At 47.5% G+C, this 22,098-nt stretch overlaps 1 protein-coding gene across 7 annotated transcripts in view; it reads left to right on the top strand.

The window, feature by feature from the left end:
- Positions 1-22,098, top strand: part of numb (NUMB endocytic adaptor protein) — a 253,334-nt gene that overhangs the window by 56,055 nt on the left and 175,181 nt on the right. For 3 of the 7 annotated variants that reach the window (XM_086003786.1, XM_086003785.1, XM_086003783.1), the window contains exon 1: positions 1,836-1,960. The exons of 2 other annotated variants lie outside the window; for them this stretch is intronic. The gene's annotated coding sequence lies outside the window, so the exon portion shown is untranslated. Of the gene's footprint in view, positions 1-1,835; positions 1,961-22,098 lie in introns of those variants that run through there. 2 more of the 7 variants (XM_086003788.1, XM_086003787.1) reach the window with 1 other exon arrangement.

Genomic DNA, 22,098 nt, shown 5'->3' with positions numbered 1-22,098 from the left:
CGTGTGTGGGCGTGCCTTATCATTCTGAACCGAGGTGAGTGGCCGCCATCTTGATTCCAAACTGTTCATTTCTTTTTCCCGCTTTCTGCATGTTTCTTTTCAAATCTACATTTCCAGCAAAAAAAAAGTTGCTTTTAAAACACACTTTTTTTAAAATGTTAATTAATTTGTAAATCTTTTCTCTAACCTCTAATTTTCCTACCTTTCACCGTTTTTCCAGGCCCGGGGCCTAGGCTTCTCCAACTGCCAGCAGTGCAACTCTAGTCCCAGGCTCCCAGCCTAGACAGAGACAAACATTGGCAGAGAGGAGAGGGTGTGCTGCCTCAGCTGCATTCCCGGGGTCAGTAGGTGGGGAGGCTTCATAAGCAACTGGGGTAGGTCGCAAGCCCCGAATAATAATCTGAAGATCCTGTGTTTGCAGCTGAGGAAATTTCTTCTGCTGACAGCCCCAGGTTAACGGCAGCCATCTTTGTCAAGGAGGGCGAAAAATTTCAGTGCGACGCCATTTTGATTCAGTGTGTAACAGAGTGCATGCGCGGCCATCTTAGTACAGGAACATAGAGTGGGTGGGGCTTCTGTGCTCCACATCGGGTCCTGGTGACCGAGACAGACAATCGACTGTGGGCGGGGCCTAATCTTTCCAACTGAAAAGCAAGCGGTGGCCATTGTTTGTGATACAACACACTGAGAGGTGAGCACCCCTTTTTTTAATAAAAAGATTGGTGAGGTTGTAAAGTGTATGTTATAGAAAGATTTACCAAAAATGTTTTATAAGTACTTTAAGTTTCATGTTTCCCCACCCCTTGCTCCCCCACCCCTTGCCATGTCAGTGCAGGAGCCCGAGGCCTAGGCTTCTCCAACGGCCAGCAGTGCAACTCCAGTCCCAGGCTTCTGGCCCAGACAGGGACCAACACTGGGAGAGGGTCTGCTGGCTCCCCCCACCCCCCCCAAATCCCTTTTTCCCCCCCCCCTCCGTTCCCCCCCTCCGTTCCCCCCCTCCGTTCCCCCCCTCCGTTCCCCCCCTCCGTTCCCCCCCCTCCGTTCCCCCCCTCCGTTCCCCCCCCTCCCTTCCCCCCACCCCCTCCCTTTCCCCCCCTCCCCTCCCTCTCCCCCCTCCCTCTCCACCCGCCTACCCCTCCTTCCCCCCCAACCCCCCTTCCCCGCGCCCCCTTCTCCCCCCCCCCCCCCCCCCCCCGGCGCGCCCCCTCCCCTCCCCCCCCCCCCCCCCCCCCCCCCCCCCCCCCGGCGCGCCCCCTTCCCCCCCCGGCGCGCCCCCTTTCCCCCCCCCCCCTGCGCGCGCGCGTTCCTCCCCCCCTGCGCGCGCGCGTTCCTCCCCCCCCCTCCCTGCGCGCGCGCGTTCCTCCCCCCCCCCCCCCCCCCCCCCCCCCCGCGCGTGCGCGTTCCTCCCTCCCCCCCGCGCGCGTGCGTTCCTCCCCCCCCCCCCCCCCCCCCGCGCGCGCGCTCCTCCCCCCCGCGCGCGCGTTCCGTCTTCCAACTACAATATGCCCTTGAAAAAGCCTCGGCACTGCCGGGCACTCCAGCTAGTTTATATAAAGGGTACTACAGTATATGGATCCTGATGTGGTGCATTTAAATTGGTGGAACTGACAGCATATTGCATGAGAAATAACATTTCTGCTGGTTTAACTTTAAATGTTACTGTGTTTCTTGGGTTGTATTATAATTATTTGCACCAAAACTTGACTGGAGCCAAGTGATGGCAGCAGTGTGAAATGTGGATGTGGTACCATTCCTGGTAATCAAATGGTAGTTGAGTGAAAGTGGTATCATATTGACACTACCACAATGCTGAAGACACCACACCTATTGCATAATGTTTAATTTATTGTAGTGCAAGAAACAACGCCCAAGTTTCCCTGATGGCTCAACATAAGGACATCGCTGCAGGAGTTCCAACCATTTAAAGCTGCTTCATCAATGAACTTCCCTCCATCATAAGGTCAGAAGTGGGGATGTTCGCTGATTGCAGTGTTCAATTTAATGCGCAACTCCCCAGATAATGAAGCGGCCTGTGCTTGCATGTAGCAAGACGTGGACAACATTCAGACTTGGGCTAATAAGTGGCAAATAACATTTGTGCCAGGCAATGACCATCTCCAACAGGAGAAAGTCTAACCATTTCCCCTTAACATTCAGTGGCATTACCATCATCTAATCCCCTACTATCAACACCCTGGGGATCACCATTGACTAGAAACTTAGTTGGACCAGCCACCTAAATACTGTGGCTACAAGAGCAGGCCAGAGGCTTGGGTATTCTGTGGCGAGTGACTGACCACCCAACTCCCCAAAGCCTTTCCACCATCTACAAGGCACAATTCCGGAGTGTGATGGAATACTCTCCACTTGTCTGGATGAGTGCAGCACCAACAACACTCGAAGCTCAACAACATCCAGGAGAAAGCAGCCGTTTGATTGGTGTCCCATCCACCACCTCAAACATTGTCTTCCTCCATTACCGCCACACCATGTCTGCAAGATGCACTGCAGCACCTCGCCAAGGCTTCTTAGACAGCATCTCCCAAACTCGAGACCTCTACCACCTAGAAGGACAAAGGCAGCAGATGCATGGGAACACCACTACCTCCAAGTTCCATACCATCCTGACTTGAAAATATATCGCCGTTCCTTAATTGTCGCTGGGTCAAAATCCTGGAGCTCCCGACCATTGTTTCCCCTAAAGTGCACAGCCACGCTTCAATCGAGAGGTCCTGCGCAGGCCGCTCACAAGCTGTTGCATGTGCGGCTAAGCAGCAAATTTAAAGGGACCATGCATGGAAAAAAAATAGGGCACATTGCTCCCTATTTAACAGCACTTTGGGAGTACCTTCACCGTGCGGCTCACCACCACCTCCTCGAGCAGTTATGGATGGGCAGTAAATGCTGGTCTTGAATTTAAAAAAATATTCCTGCAGCCATGCAGACCAGAAAGGCCCCAGATTGCATTGCCATTCTGTGTTTTTAACTGGCCTCCTTGATGACAGGGCCGCTAAAGTTGGATTGAGAAGGGAAAAACATCAGCGAGGGTTCTTGCTTCTTATTGCTATACAGTGAACTGTATGCTGGAAATGCATATGCAAAGTGTGTTTGTGTAGATATCTGGTGAAGATGGTATCAGCTTTGGCTATGATGTTCCGGATGGTGGAGTAATCCTGCCAACACTCATTATCAAGGCCTAGGCGTGAATAATGGTTGTTTGGGCAAGGTAATGAGAAGTGCCCAACACTATATCCCAGCATGTCCTGAGTCAGCCTCTACAGGAGGAAATGTTAGAAAATGAGCAAGAATAAGGAATCCAATGCCCAAAACGTACCTCAAAAATATTAGTTATGTATCATGTTTCCATTCCCTGGAATTTAATTGATTTTCTTACGGTTTTGGTACTTGTATATCACAGTATTAATGTCAGTCTGCTTCAGTTGGTAGTACTCGCCTCCAAGTTAAGTTTTTGGGTTTGAGCACTACAGCATGTTGACGAGCACATAATATATACTTTCACGCCAGTACAGTATTAAGGGAGTACTGAATTGTCTGATGCTGTTATTAGGATGAGGCATGGGACCGGGTATCCGTTTCTCTGGTAGGGTAGGCATTGAAAGCGGAGAAGGTAGGGTGAGATATTAGTTTAAATCAGGGGTGGGCAGCTATTTGGGCTGGAGGGCCACCTAACACGTTTTGGTGAGCTGTTGAGGGCTGCACAGTGTGAGCGGCCTGTGCAGGACTTTCAGGTGGCCGCGTGGCTTAATGGGAACATTGCTGCACACACACAAAGTTAACAGCTACCATTAAACCCTGTTATGGCATTTATTGCCTCAAGAACCCTTTGTGTTGTTTCCACACTTAATTTCTATGATGCTATGGTTATTTTTAATTTACAGCACGGAAGGAAGCCATTCGGCCCATCTTGTCCGTGCCGGCCGACAGAGCTATCCAGCCTAATCCTACTTTCCAGCACTTGGTCCGTAGCCTTGTAGGTTACGGCACTTCAAGTACATATCCAAGTACTTTTTAAATGTGCTGAGGGTCTCTGCCTCTACCACCCTTTCAGGTAGTGAGTTCCAAACCCCCAGCACCCTCTGGGTGAAAACATTTCTTCTCAAATCCCCTTTAAACCTCCGGCCAATTACTTTAAATCTATGCCCCCTGGTTATTGACCCTTCTGCTAAGGAAAATGTCCTTCCTGTCCACTCTATCTAGGCCCCTCATAATTTTATACACCTCAATCAGCCTCCTCTGTTCCAAAGAAAACAACACCAGCCTATCCAATCTTTCCTCATAGCTAAAATTGCCCAGCCCAGGCAATATCCTCGTAAATCTCCTCTGCACCCCCTCTAGTGTAATCACATCCTTCCTGTAATGTGGTGACCAGAACTACACGCAGTATTCTAGCTTTGGCCTAACTAGTGTTTTATACAGTTCAAGCATAACCTCCCTGCTCTTATATTCTATGCCTTGGCTAATAAAGGCAAGTATCCTGTATGTCTTTTTAACCACCTTATCTACCTGTCCTGCTACCTTCAGGGATCTGTGGACATGCACGCCAAGGTCCCTCTGATCATCTACACTTCAGTGTCCTATCATTTATAGTGTATTCATTCCCTTGCCTTGTTGGCCCTCCCCAAATGCAATACCTCACACTTCTCCAGATTGAATTCCATTTGCCACTGTTCTGCCCACCTGACCAATCCATTGATATCTTCCTGCAGTCTGCAGTTGTTTCTTCATTATCAACCACACGGCCAATTTTTGTATCATCTGCAAACTTCTTAATCATACTTCCTACATTCAAGTCCAAATCATTGATATATACCACAAAAAGCAAAGGACCCAGTACTGAGCCCTGTGGAACCCCACTGGAAACAGCCTTCCAGTCACAAAGACACCCGTCGACCATTACCCTTTGTTTCCTGCCACTGAGCCAATTTTGGATTCAACTTGCCACTTTGCCTTGGATGCCATGGGCTTTTACTTTCGTGACCAGTCTGCCATGCAGGACCTTATCAAAAGCCTTGCTAAAATCCATGTAGACTACATCAAACGCACTACCCTCATCGACCTCCTTGTTACCTCCTCTCAAAATTCAATCAAGTTAGTCAGACATGACGTTCCCTTAACAAATCCATGCTGACTGTCCCTCATTGATGAGCAATGTCTTGATTTATTGAACTTCATCACAGAAAATATCTGCTCACGTGTATGTTGATCCAAACAGCACAAGCATCTTCTGGGATAACAACAGAAAATGCTGGAAAAACTCAGCAGGTCAGGCAACATCCGTGGAGAGAAATTTGAGTTGACGTTTCGGGTTGGACCCTTCTTCAAAACTGGAAAGAAAAGGAACTAGATCGAAGGCAGGGCTGCGATCGGACAAAAGAATAAAAGAAACAAAAGAAGTAAAAGAGATTAGAAGCTAGACGAGATGGTAATAGGCTGGGATTAGGTGTAAAGTGTACTGGCAGGGCAAAAGATAGCTGCCAGGTGTGAGAGAGAAACAAAAGGAAAGGGGGGGGGGGCGGAAAAGGAGTGGAACAATTACAAGAGAAAATGAAATAGGGGGCCGAGCTTATGATCTGAAATTGTTGAACTCGATATTGAGTCCGGAAGGCTGCAGACTGCCTAATCGGAAGATGAGGTGCTGTTCCTCGAGTTTACGTTGAGCTTCCGTGGAACAATACAAGAGGCCAAGGACGATGAGCCTGTTGGAAAGCTCTGTTCATAACACTTCTTATCATGCTAACGAACATGATGCACCGGTTTACCCAAAACTTAGCTTGCCCATTGATGATGATATGCCATAATTAAAACTGGTTACTCGACAACTGCTGTAAAAATTTTGTTTAAAAAAAGTTATACTAACAATTATAGATCAGAAACAAATCATACAAACATCTAGTATAATGTAATTTTATTAGAAAAATAATTTTTGTCCTGATTTTTAAGTAGTGTACAGAAGCGATTGCATAACAGGTCAAAATATAGTCTTAGACTTGTATATTAAAAATTGGATTGAAAAAAAACAAAGACGCACTCAATGGGAAGAATGAAGCCTCTGATGTGCACTAGCCAGAGAACTGAAGCCAGGCATCATCTCCGTGGTTGCAATAGAAAGAAAGACTCGCATTTATATAGCGCCTTTCACGACCACCGGACGTCGCAAAGCGTTTTACAACCAATGAAGTACTTTTGAAGTGGAGTCACTGTTATAAACGCAGCAGCCAATTTGCACACAGCAAGCTCCCACAAACAGCAACGTGATGACCAGATAATCTGTTTTTATGATGTTGATTGAGGGATAAATATTGGCCAGGACACTGGGGATAACTCCCCTGCTCCTCTTTGAAATAGTGCCATGGGATCTTTTACGTCCACCTGAGAGGGCAGACGGGGGCCTTGGTTTAACGTCTCATCCGAAAGCTGGCACGTCTGATAGTGCAGCACTCCCTCAGTACTGCACTGATGTCAGCCTAGGTTTATATGCTCAAGTCCCTGGAGTGGGACTGCTGCAAGGTGGTCATTGCTCATTGATGAGCAATGTCTTGATTTATTGAATTTCACCCCAGAAAATATCTGCTCGCATGTGTATGTTGATCCAAACAGCACAAGTATCTTCTGGGCATGAGCCTTGATCTTTGGAAAGCTTTGCTCATTGACAGAGGCGTAAAACCCAGGAAGCGGCACCGATTTGAATTGCACCGCAAGCAATGAGTCACCCTGCAGATCGATGAACTTGTGTTGGAGCTTACATGGAGCATTGTCAGCATCAAATGCGAATGGCGAGGATACCAAAGACAGATCATTTTCTATCATTTTAACATCTTGGAATCGGCGAGAAAATTCAGCGTGCAAGTCAAGTAGTGACGTTGTGTGCTTTTCATCGCAAACAGCAATCTGTTGCAAAGTGGGAAAATGGCTGAACTGCTTGTTTTCTATCTGACTAGAGAAAAGGAGTAACTTCATCATAAATGACTTCACACTGAACTGCAAATCATGAGCAAAAAGCCCCTTCCCTTGCAGTCTTAAATTCAGTTTGTTCATGTGGCCCATTATGTCAACGGCGAATGCAAAATCAGACAGCCAATCCGCTTCGTTCAACTGTGGGAAATGCACCACCCCCCACCCCCTGCAAACCCCACCAATGCAATTCCAGGCTGACTCCGGCTCCCCCCCTGGTTCGCAACCCACCTGCACATTAAGTACACAGATTTATTTATTTTTAAAAGCAGGCCCCCAAAGAGATAATCAAAAAAAAAACATAGCTGGATACTCCTCGAGCTGCGACCTCACCCAACACGTGCTGCAAAATGACTCGCCAGCACACATACACAGTCTTTGTACCGGAGACTTCATAGAAACATAGAAGATAGGAGCAGGAGTAGTCCATTTGGCCCCTCGAGCCTGCTCCGCCATTCAATGAGATCATGGCTGATCATCCAAATTCAGTACCCGGTCCCTGCCTTCTCCCCATATCCCTTGATCCCTTTAGCCTTAAGAAATATATCTAACTCCTTCTTGAATATATTTAATGAATTGGCCTCTACGGCCTTCTGTGGTAGAGAATTCCACAGGTTCACCACTCTCTGGGTGAAGAAATTCCTCCTCATCTCAGTCCTAAATGGCTTACCCCTTATCCTTAGACTGTGACCCCTGGTTCTGGAATCGTCTCAGATACAGAGGGGTGCTAGGCAGACTGATCCAGACAAAACCAATACCAGGGACACTGCAGATGGAACATACCAAACTCGTCGACCCCTAGAGGGCCACAGAGCCCCGGCAGCAACCAATCAAAGCAGCAGAAGCAAAAACTTTTTGTTTTCTCTCTGGTAATTTCCAGAAGCAGCGGGCCAGATAGAATCCTTTCACGGGCTGTTTTTTGCCTGCCTCTGGTTTAAATGGTTCAAGGGGTCTCCTTCATCTGAAGTAACCTTGTTTGGTCCATTTTAAAAAAGAAAAGAAAATTGTGACAAAAGTGATGCTTTTTTGTCAGGTCATCTGTTGGTTTGTTAATTGTTGGCTATAGTGCACACATCTGGTTAATGGCTGTTACTGCAAGGTCCAGGAATATACATTAGTGTGGGTGCAAAGCAGGTCCCTTAACTAGTTTTATTCCTTAGAGGCATTTCTTTACGTCTTCCAACACAATAGCAAAATACTGCGGATGCTGGAAATCCGAAATAACAGAAAACACTGGAAAAACTCAGCAGGTCAGGCAGCATCCGTGGAGAGAGAAACAGAGTTAACGTTTCAGGTTGAAGGCCTTTTGTCAGAACTGGAAAAAAGCAGGAAATGGAAAGTAAGTTTAGGGGCTGGGAAAAGGGGGAGGGATGAAAGAACAAAAGGGAAGGTCAGTGATGGGATAGAAAGCAGGAGAGATTAAGAGACATTGAGAGATATTCAAGGCAAAAGGAGATGGTAATGGGACAGGTTACGGAACAAAGGATGGCTCTAGATGAAGTGTGAATTGCGCTGGCAGAGTGAAGGACAGCTGCCATGTGGGAGGGGAGAAAAAAAGCCAAACAAAAAGTGTGGATAAAAAAAGAATATACATATATATATATTTTTTTTACATGCATAACATGTATTTATGTGTGATAGGGGCCGAGGTTATGATCTGAAATTGTTGAACTCTGTTGAGTCCAGAGGGCTGTAGAGTGCCTAATCGAAAGATGAGGTGCTGTTCCTCGAGCTTATGCTGAGCTTCCGTGGAACAATACAAGAGGCCGAGGGCTGAGTGGGAATGGAGCGGTGAATTAAAGTGACAGGCCACCGGGAGCTCGGGGTCCCCCTTACGGACTGAACGGAGGTGTTCCGCAAAGCGATCACCCAATCTGCGTTTGGTCTCCCCAATGTAGAGGAGACCACATCGTGAGCAGCGAATACAGTATACTAAATTGCAAGAAGTACAAAATCGCTGTTTCACCTGGAAGGGGTGTTTGGGGCCCTGGACAGTAGGAAGGGGGGAGGTATAAGGGCATGTGTTGCATCTCCTGTGCTTGCACGGGAAGGTGCTGGGCGAAGGGGTGCTGGGTTTGGTAGAGGAGTGGACTAGGGTGTCGCGGAGGGAGCGGTCCCTACGGAATGCTGAAAGGGGAGGTGAGGGGAAGATGCGTTTGGTGGTGGGATCACGCTGGAGGTGGTTGAAATGGCTTCTTGTAGGAATTAACGAATTCCTACGAATAACGGAGATCGACACGAGAACAATCAAACAGGTCTTTACTCAACGGAGATGCCACGAGGACTGTCTGGGCAGTCCTGTGGTTTGCGACATGACGTCATCGCGTTTGCCCGCGTTTTCCTGCGCTCTTAAAGGGGCCGCGCCCCGTACATGCAAACTCTATATACAAAACGCTGTAATGCCTACCACAATGGTACAGGTTTAGGCTGGTGTTAGAACATCGTTAAAGAGAATTATATACAGTTAGCCAGAGTCATTCAGTGGTTCTGCCACATGCGCCCCCCCAGAATTCGCTTTAACGGACAAAGTCAAGCGACGAGCCTGTCAGAACGACTCCTGTACTCTCGAGGCGGAGGCTGCAGGGCGGCGGGCGGTCGCATTTGGTCTGCCGTAACGACGATGGGTGGCCGACCCCGTCTCGGCGGTTGTGCTGTCTCGACGGGGCGATCGAGGTCCAAATGTGCTGGCTTTAAGCGGTCGACCGAAATGTGGTCCGGTTTACCACTGACATCTACCGTGAAGGTTTTGTCCCCTGCTTCCAACACGCGGAAGGGACCGGTATATGGGGCCTTGAGCGGATCCCTATGTGCGTCATGGCGAAAAAAAACATATTCAGCCTTGTGAAGCTCCGTGGGAACGTGTGACCTCTGCAGCCCGTGGTGCGAAGTGGGCACCGGTGCGAAACATCTGGCCGCCTCTTGGTGACTAGCAAGCTGGGCAGACACGGACCAGGGCTCCGTCGATGTTGGTAGGAAGTCCCCTGGGACTCGCAGCGGCTGACCATACACGAGTTCCGCTGATGAAGAGTGAAGGTCGTCTTTGGGGGCTGTGCGAAGGCCCAACAGGACCCACGTTAGCTTGTCTGCCCATCCAGCGTCCTGGAGGCTGGCCCTCAGGGCAGCTTTCATTGAGTGGTGGAAGCGTTCGCAGAGGCCATTTGCCTGTGGGTGGTAGGCTGTGGTGCGGTGTAATTTGACACCGAGTCCTTGGGCCACTGCATTCCAGAGTTCGGAGGAAAACTGCGGTCCCCTGTCCGACGAAATATCTGCGGGCACTCCGAAACGGGCGATCCAGGAGGAAATGAACGCCCTGGCCACGTCCGCCGAAGTAGTGGATGACAGGGGGACCGCCTCTGGCCATCTGGTGGTGCGGTCAACCATGGTCAGGATGTGTGAAAAACCATGGGAGGGTGGGAGTGGTCCTACCAGGTCCACGTTGACATGGTCAAAACGTCGCTCCGGAACTGTGAAGGTGGCCAACGGAGCTTTGATGTGGCGCTGTACCTTGGCCTTTTGGCAGACCACGCAGGTGTTGGCCCAGTCGCGGACATCTTTATGCATGCCATACAAATTTCGCTGACATCAGTTTCTGAGAGGCCTTCATTCCAGGGTGTGACAACCCATGTATGGCGTCGAACACTTTGCGGCGCCAGACGACCGGCACGACAGGGCAAGGATCCTGTACGGAGACGTCACACAACAGCGTGGTACCTGCCGAATGGAACTTGACGTCGGCCAACTGGAGGCCAGTGATGGCCGTTCTGTAAGCTTGGACTTCCGGGTCTGAGGCTTGGTCCGCTGCCATGAGGGCGTAGTCGATGCCCAAATGAACCGTATTGACGAACGCGCGGGAGAGGCAGTCTGCCACCAGGTTGTCCTTACCGGCCATATGCCGTATATCCGTGGTGAATTCGGATATGTAGGTCAGTTGACGCTGCTGTTGGGCTGACCACGGTTCGGCGGTCTTGGACATTGCAAGGGTCAGCGGCTTATGGTCCACAAAGGCGGTGAAACGACGTCCTTTCAGAAGGAACTGAAAATGGTGGATGGCCAGAAAAAGGGCAAGCAACTCCCGGTCGAACGTGCTGTATGCTCTCGTTCTGCCGTAGTTGACGGCTGAAGAATGCCAACGGCTGCCACGTCCCGTTCACCCACAGCTGTTGCACGGCACCGACTGTGTAGTCCGACACGTTGGTGGTGAGGGCGATGGTGGCTCCTGGCAGCGGGTGCGCCAGCATAGTCGCATTGGCTAAGGCGCTTTTTGTGTCGGCGAACACTCGGGCCATGTCATCCGTCCAGTCTACCGGGTTCTTGCCAGTCTTGCCCTTGAGGGCCTCGTACAGGGGCTGCATGAGTAGTGCAGCCTTCGGCACGAAACGGTGGTAAAAGTTTACCATGCCTAGTAATTCCTGCAGGGCCTTCATGTTCTGGGGGCGTGGAAAGGATGTCGCCGCCTCTACCTTCGAAGGTAAAGAACCGCTCCCTCTGAGGTGATGCGATGCCCCAGGAAGTCAATTTGGTGCAGGCCAAACTGACACTTGGCCGGGTTGATAATCAGGCCGTGTTGGCTGAGGCGTCGAAAAAGGGTGCGTAGGTGACAGGTATGTTCTTCCTTAGTAGGACTGGCAATTAGAATGTCATCCAGGTAGACGAAGAGGAACTTGAGGTCCCGCAGCACGGAGTCCATCAGGCGTTGGAAAGCCTGGGCGGCGCTCTTTAACCCAAACGGCATTCGTAAAAACTCGAAGAGGCCGAATGGGGTGATGACTGCGGCCTTCTGGACGTCTTGTGGATGAACTGGGACCTGGTGGTAGCCCCGGATGAGGTCGACTTTAGAGAACACGGTGTTCCATGCCACGTGGGCAGAGGATCCTGGATATGGGGGATCGGGTACCGATCGGGAGTGGTGGCGTCGTTTAGGTGTCGATAGTCGCCGCATGGCCGCCATCCGCCACCAGGCTTCGGGACGATATGGAGGGGTGAAGACCAGGGACTATTCGACTGGCGAATAATCCCTAACCGTTCCATGGTTGTGAACTCCGCCTTTGCGACCGCCAGGTTCCAGGCGCCGGGGCCGTTGGTGGTGATGTGGTGTTCCACGCCATGTTTCGTGGCTTTGGAGGAGAACGTGGGTCTTGTCAGGTCGGGGAATTCGCCGAGCAGGTGAGCGAACTCATCAGGAGTTGGGAACGCACAGGAGACGGTGCGTGATGTAGTGTTACTGCGGTAACACGAAAGAGAATTAAAAGTTGCTGCGTTGATCAGCCGCCGGTGCCTGATGTCGACCAGGAGGCTGTTGGCACACAGGAAATCCGCACCGAGGAGGAGCTGGGAAATTTGGCCGTAACACAATCCCAGTGAAAACGTTGCCCCCCGAGGCACACCTCCACTCGACGTCTGCCGAAGGTCCGAATTGCTCTGCCATTGGCCGCTTCAAGGGTGGGGCCGTGATTCCCCATCTGCACATCGAGGGCGGATGCGGGTAAAATGCTGCACTGCGCTCCGGTGTCGCACAGAAAACGACGACCAGAGAGAGTATCGGTGATGAACAGCAATTTTCCCGTGCTGCTGATGGCCATCGCGGCCGCGGGGTGCCCGTTAGACCCGTTCCTCGGTGGTCGCAGTGTCAGTTTTTTGGGGGGAAAACTGCAGGGAGGGCGGCAACGCTTCGCCTTCGCGCCGAACTGCGCGTGGTAGAAACACAGTCCAGCAGGCTGACGAGCTTGGGCGGCATCTGGGGGGGATGGGTGCCTCGTGGCGGCGCAGTACTGCCGAGTTACAGCGAAAATTTTGTCCGCCTCCGCAGCGAGTGTTGCGCAGTCTTCAACTTCAGACCTGGCCACGGCAGCTTGTACCTGTTCAGGCATTTGGCTGAGGAAAATCTCGCGGAATAGGAAACATTCCTGTTCTGAGCCCAGGAGTGTGAGCATTTGGCTCATCAACTCTGAAGGCTTGAAGTCCCCAAGCCTGGGCATAGCGAGTAATCGACGGGCGCGCTCCGATTTCGTGAGCCCGAAAACTTGCAGTAACCGCGCTTTGAGGGTTTCATACTTGCGCTCCGTTGGGGGGTTTTCGAGGAGGCTGACGATCCGAGAGGCGGTCGAGCTGTCGAGTGCGGAGACCACATAAAGGTACTTGGTCTGATCCGCATCGATGTTCCTCAGGGCGAACTGGGCCTCGACCTGAATAAACCACGAGGGCGCTTGCTGCTCCCAGAACTGCGGTAGCTTTAGGGAAACGGCGTTCTCTTCCATGCTGTGCTCTTCTTTTGTGAACGGAGATCGACACGAGAACAATCAAACAGGTCTTTATTCAACGGAGATGCCACGAGGACTGCCTGGGCAGTCCCGTGGTTTGCGACGTGACGTCATCGCGTTTGCCCGTGTTTTCCCGCGCTCTTAAAGGGCCCACGCCCCGTACATGCAAACTCTATATACAAAAGGCTGTAATGCCTGACACAATGGTACAGGTTTCGGCTGGTGTTAGAACATCGTTAAAGAGAATTATATACAGTTAGCCAGAGTCATTCAGTGGTTCTGCCACATTGTTGTCTTTGTCATTCTATTTCAGTTCGGTCTATTTGACAGCTACAGTCAGGCTGGCGGATGTCAATAATTGGATGGGGTCCCATCAAACTAGTGGCTTCATTATAATATTGGGGGCTATTTTCAGTTCAGGCACAGGTGGTAAATTGATGGTTGTATATCGGCTGCCTGGTGTACATCATGCCCAGCTTTCCTTTACAAATAAATTGGGTGGGGTGCATAACAGGCGGCCGATCCACAATTACTAATTTCCACCCGAGCCCAAACTGAAAATGACTACCAATGTGTTTAAATGGCCAATCTATACAATTCAAATCTGCTGACACAGTAGGTTCAGGCCTGGTCCACAAACATTGCCTGTATTTAAATCTGCTGAATGTCACTCAGTCTAATATAGTTATGAGTGATTTATTGGGCTCTGTTCCAATATATCTGCTAAGGATTGAGCATGATGTATATTATGGCTGACTGTCAGCAGGTAGTCAGTCAGATAGTTTAAGCTAGCAGAGACTGAGCTAGATCTGGTTTTAAGCTCTGGAATTCCCTCTAACCCTCTCCCCCTTTCTCCTTTAAGATGCTCCTTAAAACCTTCCTCTTGGACCAAGCTTTTGGTCACCTGCCCTAATGTCTCCTCCTTTGGCTCAGTGGCAATATTTGTCTGTATAGGCTCCTGTGAAGCGCCTTGGAACGTTTTATTATCTTAACGGTGCTTTAAATACAAATTGTTACTGTTGTTTGGTAGTATTTGTCAGTTGTAGATTGTGAGTTCAGTGCTGCACTGCCGGAGGTGCCGTCTTTTGCATGAGATGTTAAACGTCTGCTCTCGGGTGGACGTGAAAGATCCCATGGCATTGTTTTGTAGAGGAGCAGGGGAGTTCTCCCTGGTGTCCAGGCCAATATTTAACCCTCAATCAACATACAGAAAACATGCTATCTGGTCATTCAGCTCACTTGTGCAAATTTTTGCTATGTTTCCTACATCGCAACAGTGACTACACTTCAAAAGTACTTCATTGGCTGCAAAGCACTTTGGGACGCCCTGAGGTCGTGAAATGTGTTGCATAAATGCAAGTTCTTTCTAGTATTTCATCACTAAAGAAGTATGTTACTGTGTTTCAAGGATCAATGGATTTGTGAAAGGTAGGTCATGCTTGACAAATCTGATTGAATTTTTTGAAGAGGTGATTAGGGGAAAGTCTATAGATGTTACTTGGATGGACTTCCAGAAGGCATTTGATTAAGTTCCTCATAAGAGACTGTTGACTAAGGTTGAAGCCCATGGAATTGAAGGCAAATTATTGACCTGGTTAGGAAATTAGCTGAGCGCCAGGAGATGAAGCCCTGTTCCTGAGACTAGGGACAGGGTCACTGGCAAGGCTTGGAAGCTAAGCAGAGCCAGGCCTGGTTAGTACCTGGAGGGGTGACCACCAGGGAAGACCAGATGCAGAAGGTCACGGAAGGAGCCCCGAGGAGGGGCGGTTGGTGAGAAGGTCACGGAAGGAGTCCCGGGAGGGGCGGCTGGTGAGCAGGCCCGGGCGTTGGGCTGAAGATTGTCGGACAGGAGGAATGGTGGAAATGGAATGGCGGCGCGCACCGACGCAGCGGCTTTGCTTCTCCCAGGACGGTGCTATTTACGTTTAATGTTAATGTTATTTGTACTAGACTCATGGGAGCTTGCAAGATCACATTTCGTTGTTCGTGTACTTGTGCAAAGTTGAATTATTATTATTATGAAGAGTAGGAATAATGGGTAGGTACTCTAATTGGCAGGTGTGACTAGTGGTGTCCCGCAGGGATCTGTGTTTGTGGCCTCAACTATTCACTGTATTTATTAACGACCTAGATGATGGCATAGAAAGCCACATATCCAAATTTGCCGATGACACAGATAGGCGGCATGGTAGGCAGTGTAGATGAAAGGACAAAATTACAAAGGGATATTGGTAGATTAAATGAATAGGCAAAAATGTGGCAAATGTGAGGTCATCCACTTTGGGCTTAAAAATAATAAAACGGTACAGGAAACTTTTTTTTATCCGGCACTGACTGGACCGGCGTGGTGCCGGTTTATCAAAAAGTCCGGATTACAGAGAGTTATAGTTAAAAGGTACGAGAGCTCCGTACACAGCAACAAATCCAGGCTTCCCTGTTGCTTAGCAACAGGTGCAAGAAGCCCGGCCACAGACCAAGCGTCCCTGTTGCTTAGCAACAAGTGCAGGAACCCTGATTACACAGCCAAGAATCAAGAAACGGCCACTAATATGAAGAAAAACTTAACTGAACCTACTCTTGAATTTTGCCGGTTGTTTGGGTGCCGGTAAATCGAGAGTTTCCTGCATTTTCTAAATGGTGAAAAGCTAAAAACAGTGGAGGTCCAAAGAGACTTGGGGGTCCAGGTACATAGATCATTAAAATGTCATGGACAGGTACAGAAAATAATCAAAAAGGCTAATGAAATGCTGGCCTTTATATTTAGATAATGCTGGCCTTCACCAGCATCTCGTGAAGTGGTGCGCCGATAACAACCTGGCCCTTAACACCAAGAAAACAAAAGAAATCATTGTGGACTTCAGGAAGTCCAAAGGCGGAAGTCACACCCCCATCCACATCAATGGGGCTGTGGTGGAAAGGGTGGACAGCTTTAAGTTCCTCGGAGTCCACATCACGGAAGCCCTCTCCTGGTCCCTCAACACCACCTCTCTGGTGAAGAAGGCCCAGCAGCGCCTATATTTCCTAAGGAGGCTGAAGGGATGTAATCTGTCACCCCTGATCCTCTCTAACTTTTACCGCTGCACAATAGAGAGCATCGTGACAAACTGTATCACAGTATGGTATGGCAGCTGTAGCTACTATGACCGGAAAGCCCTGCAGCGGGTAGTCAAAACTGCCCAACGCATTACCGGCACCCGGCTACCGACCATAGAGCACATATACCAGAAACGCTGTCTACGGAGGTCACGGTCCATCATCAAAGACCCTACCCACCCCAGCCACAGTCTGTTCGCCCTCCTGCCATCTGGGAGACGCTACAGATGCATTCGCACCCGTACGACCAGATTTAGGAACAGCTTCTTTCCCAGGGCTGTCATCCTACTGAACTCCACAAATAAACTCTAAAGCCTGCATATCTGCCAATGCACTTTATTATGGTTATATTTATGTTAATATACTACAAGCCAAATGTATGTTGAATGTTTAAATGTCTTAATCCAAATGTACACTCTCGGAAGCCGCAGGCCTACATTTCGTTGTACTGCACTTGTGCACTAACAATGACAAAAGTTGATTTGATTTGATTTGATAGAGGACTAGAATACAAGGGGGTAGAAGTTGTGCTGCAGCTATACAAAGCCCTGGTTAGAGCACACCTGGCGTACTGTCAGCAGTTCTGGACACCACACCTTAGGAAGGATATATTGGCCTTGGAGGGAGTGCAGTGTAGGTTTACCCGAATGATACCCGGACTCCAAGGGTGAGATTACACAAACTAGGGTTGTATTCCCTAGAATTTAGAAGGTTAAAGGGTGATTTGATTGAAGTTTTCATGACATTAAAGGGAACAGATATGGTAGAGAGAAACTATTTTGGCTGGTTGGGGATTCCAGGACAAGGGGGCATAGTCTAAAAATTAGAGCCAGACCTTTCAGGAATGAAATTAGGAAACACTTCTACACACAAAGAAAAAAAGACTTGCATTTATATATAGCCTTTCACAACCACTGGACGTCCCAAAGCACTTTACAGCAAATGAAGTACTTTTTGAAATGTAGTCACTGTTGTAATGTAGGAAGCATGGTAGCCAATTTGCGCACCGCAAGCTCCTACAAACATAATGACCAGATAATCTGTTTATAGTGATGTTGATTGAGGGATAAATATTGGCCAGAACACCGGGGATAACTCCCCTGCTCCTCTTCAAAATAGTGCCGTGGGATCTTTTACGTCCACCTGAGAGCAGATGGGTCCTCTGTTTAACGTCACATGTGAAAGACGGCACCACAGTACTGCACTGGAGTGTCAGCCTAGATTTTTGTGCTCAAATATCTGGCCTGGAACTTGAACCCACAACCTTCTGACTCAGAGGCAAGAGTGCTACCAACTGAGCCACAGCTGACACACATTCGGCAGTGAACTTTCTTGATCTTCCAGCCATATCCTTAGAGTATGAAGCCAGAACAGAGAGATGAATTTATAGAACACCTTATCATATCTCTCAAACACCTGAAAGTGCTTCACATATAATTAATTGATTTAAAATGCTGATTCTGTTATGGCGGCAAATATGGCAGTCAGTTTATTCACAGTAAGTTCCCACAGAGGTAACCAGTTAATCTGTTTTTGATGGTGAAAGTTGAATAACATTAACAAGGAAATCGGAGCCATTGAATATTAAGCAAGATTCTTCAATGAAGAGTTACTTTTATCCTCAAAGTTTGCTTTTAGCAGCATAACCAAGTTATAATATGCAGATGATTGAAGTTCTGTGCAATTTACTATTGAGGATAATGTATCAGGATCTTGCAGGTTATTCAGGATACACCACAGTACTGTGTGGTGTCCTATATCATGTGGCACTACTTCAATGAAGACATTAATATCATTAAAGGAACCAGCCTCCATCAATGGTATTTATTAAAAGTTCAAGGTAAATGTACTGTTTGTGTGCTACCAGTAACAGAGTTTGGATGGATGCAGATTTGATTCCCATTCAGCTCAGATTCTCATCTGATGTTAATCAAGTTGGGAGCCCTAAGCAAAATTGTTGGGTTTCTCAGCCACAGCAGTCAAAAATCATAAAAAGCAGGAAAAATTACCTAGAGGCCCTTTAAAAAAACACCACTTCACAAAGGGTGGTGGAAGTTTGGAAAACTGTTCTGCAAACGGCAATTGATGCTAGATCAATTGTTAATTTCAAATCTGAGATTGATAGATTTTTGTTATCCAACGATATTAAGGGATATGGGCCAAAGGCGTGTATATGGAGTTAGGTCGCAGATCAGCCATGTTCTCATTGAATGGCGAGGGGCTATTCCTGTTCCTATATTCCAATGTTACGTTGAAAGGTAATGTAGAAGTACCTTGTTATTTTGACTGTTAACTTACCTGTTTAATGTTAAATACATTTTAGTTTGCAGTCTAAGCTCGTCTGATAGATTGTATAATTTTCTTGGTGGTATGTGATAAATTCCAGTAAACAGTGACAAGGGTTCTTTGTTCAATCCCGGAGACCCATTACATTTACCTAGCTATTGGGCAGATAAACGACTCACTGGTTTGCAGGGGACGGGAAATCTGCCAACAGGAGTGGCCAGTGACACTGAACCCAAGTAATATATCTAGAATAAGAATTCAAATATGTAACCAGTTTATCATTCTTATTTCCATGTGTGTTATTTTTTTTAAAGCCTTGGTGTTAGTAGATAAATTGTGTAATTACAAAGTAGGGGCAGGAGGAAAAAAAGTGTCCGTCAAGAACATAAGTGAAGGAAAAATCCAGAACACTTCAAATATTTGTAGTTTATGGAGAGTGGGTGATGGCAAGCAAGGGGCACTGGAGCAATCGAGCCTGGTGGTAACAGTGTGGGTAAAGGTTTCAGCAGTGGTGAGAAGGCGGGGATTGAGGTGGGGCAGAGCTCGGCACTGTTGCGGAGATATAAGTAAGTGGCCGTATCACTTTTGTCGTTCTCTGGCCCCCACCACAAGACACTTGTTATGTTGTCAACCTCAGACTAGTAATATGATCGGTTAAGTCATTACCAGTAAAATAACATTTGTTCCTTGGGTCAGTGAAACTATCTTGCTTGTATGTATTTTTGTGAATCTGGTTGACTTATTAATCATGTGAAGCTACCCATGCCTATTGCATTTAAGTTAGCAAGAAAGTCCTTCCTATAAAAAATAATTAAAGATTTGCTGAAGACAGGGATAAGAAAGAGGAACTAAATTGTTCAAGAAGGATGTGACGCATTTTGCTGTTTTGTTCAGGGTAGAGCTCTATTATAATCGATGCTTTGAATGGAGTGTGTTAAAGTTGCAGGGTTTACTCCAAAACTGTTGTTACCAGTGAGCAGTCATTTTGACTTGTGAAAAATACCAACTGTAGTACTAGCATGTGTTGGCAGTATGTGAACTTTTAGTCAAATTGCTTCTAGCAGTTACTCAAGATTGAATGACAAATTTGAAAGGGAGCCACGTCACTAATTTGGATTTTATTTTAAGATGTGTCAGAAAGATGAAGCATTTTGTGAAGAAGGAATAAAGTCTTGTTTCAAAGAAGGTTATTTAGCTTTTGGTACCTGTGTAAAATTAGAGCAAAAAGCTTAATTTTAATACTTTAATGTTAATTTGTGAGCAGTACATTTAGTTCAGCTGTCTTGGTTAGCAGTATGTGGTTCCTTCAATTATGAGCCATCTAATGTGTTTGAAATTTTTTGTAAGTATCTTTGTTGTGACGTAAAATGGGATTTCTAGCTGTTGTCAGTTGTTAAGGTGACTGGCTGATTTGTTGAGATGCTCTACATGGTGGGTCTGACTCTGCAAAATCTGGTTACCCATTTTATTGCTGTAGGATGCTAAGGTTTCTGTGTCAATTAATTTTCTTTTTGCAGAGGAATTAAGGGGGAGTAAAAAAAAACCTGGGCTTTTGTGTTTCCTTGGTTCTGACTGGATTCTGGACACTGTTCAGATTTGGAGGGTTTAGCTCACCTCTGCTGTGAAACTGTAAGGCAAGATATTGTTATATTCTAAGAAAATTACATTGTGATTGTTGGAGAATGGCTAGTGAGAGTCATCCATTTGTATGTTCAAAAATAAATTGCCGCTTCCAGTACTAACTTTCCCTTGTTAGTTCTGGAAAGGAGCTAAGAACAAGAGGGTGGGGACAGCCTTGGGCACTGTAATTGGGGTAGGCTGAGGCAGCACAACCGGTTGGAAGTCAGCACAGGACAGGATAAGCTGGGGCTGAGGCAGGGGAGTTGGTAGACCAGATGGGCTGAGGCACATGAGGGAGAAGCACTGAGCGATAGCGGAACACAAGAAGACTGAATGAGGTCAGGATGAGCACCAAAAGCAAATGGGACTGGGATGAGGCAGGTGGTAGCCGGTGGGGAGGAAGTATCAAGAGCAGGTTGCAAATGGGACCTGCCGGAAGCTATGGCTTGTGAGTGGGGAGCTCAAAAGGGGAACACTTGGTGATGGCTGACAGGCAATCCCTTGGGGAGAGTGGGAAGGGTGATAGGTAGTTGAATTAGGTTACTCCTAGAACTGCTTGGAGGAGGTGAATAATTTGTGGCACTCCCAGGCCCAGATTAAGGGCAATGGTTCTGGTTCAGAAACAATCTACTTCTGTAAAGCGGTTTGGGACGTCGGGTGGTCGTGAAAGGCGCTATATAAATGCAACTCTTTTATTAGATTTATCTTAAAAGAAGAAATTTAAAAACAACTCATGATTTGGTATAACCTCAGACCCAGTGTGTTCGCACTGGGATGGGATATTAACTCTGAGTGCCAAAACACCGTACCATTGGTGACCTTTGTACGTAATGGTATGTGAAAGGCATTTAATCAGCATTACCAAGCACAGTGCTGCCGAAAGGTATAACACGTACTGCAGGTAAATGTTGACCCTTTTAAAATGGGTTTTCCCATTAACAAAGCCTGAAATGAGTTTTCAGTGCATTTGAGATGGAATGTTGTGACTTGCTTAATATATTTGCTTCTGTACATTTAAGTGGAAATAAATTTATTTTATGTTTTAACCTGCGTAAATCTGCTTTATAACTTCTGCTTTGTCTTGTTTGACAGCTCATGTACCAGGGGACCTAAAACACAAGCAGTCGCTCTGTATAATAGACTTGGTGGAGGGACTGGACCCTTAGCTTAAGTATCCCATGATTCCTGTGTTGGTCTGCTACCAAAGTAGGGTGTAATTAGCACCACAAGACAGCCTTTGGAGTTTCCATAAGGATCCTAGATCCTTGTGTATCTTGAAATGGACTCTTTCCAGTCGTCTTTTTCACATAGACCCAGGTACAGAAAATACTCTGTGTAGGATTCTATTACTGTAAAGGAAAAAAAATTAACTGGGTAACGGATAAAAAATGGTGATGTATTCTCAAGATATCTTGTAATCTATATTGTCCTATGCTCGATAGTTCAAATTTTCTATAAGCCATGTTGATTAGTAGAGCTACAGCATAATCTATGCAGCAACCGGGGACAGTACCCAGGCTAACATGGTTCATAATCAGCTCTCGAAGCAGTTCACACGGACGTTCTTGGTGCAGGGCCAGGGCAGCAGCCTGGGCATCCAGCTGTCTAGCTAAGTGTGGGTAAGAATTTCACAGTTTCCTGTCCACCTCTGAGCAATGCAGAAATTGGAACTTGCTAAATGGGCAACTATGGCTGTAAATCGTTCCTCTTCCACTGCAGTGCAGTGTTAGGGAGCATCAAAATGTTGTTACATTGCATTGCATCCCCATGAACTCCTTGCTTCTTAACTATGCATATCTGGATTTTACACCTCTTTAAAAGCAGCCACAGATAGTCGTCCAATTAAGTGATTCACGAGCATCTCTCTCTT

The sequence above is a fragment of the Somniosus microcephalus genome, chromosome 12 (assembly GCF_052327205.1).
Source record: "Somniosus microcephalus isolate GS21.2 chromosome 12, FLI_Smic_1.0, whole genome shotgun sequence".
Classification (NCBI taxonomy): domain Eukaryota; kingdom Metazoa; phylum Chordata; class Chondrichthyes; order Squaliformes; family Somniosidae; genus Somniosus; species Somniosus microcephalus.
Note: the sequence above shows the minus strand (reverse complement) of the source record. Positions and strands in the feature narration are given on the sequence as shown.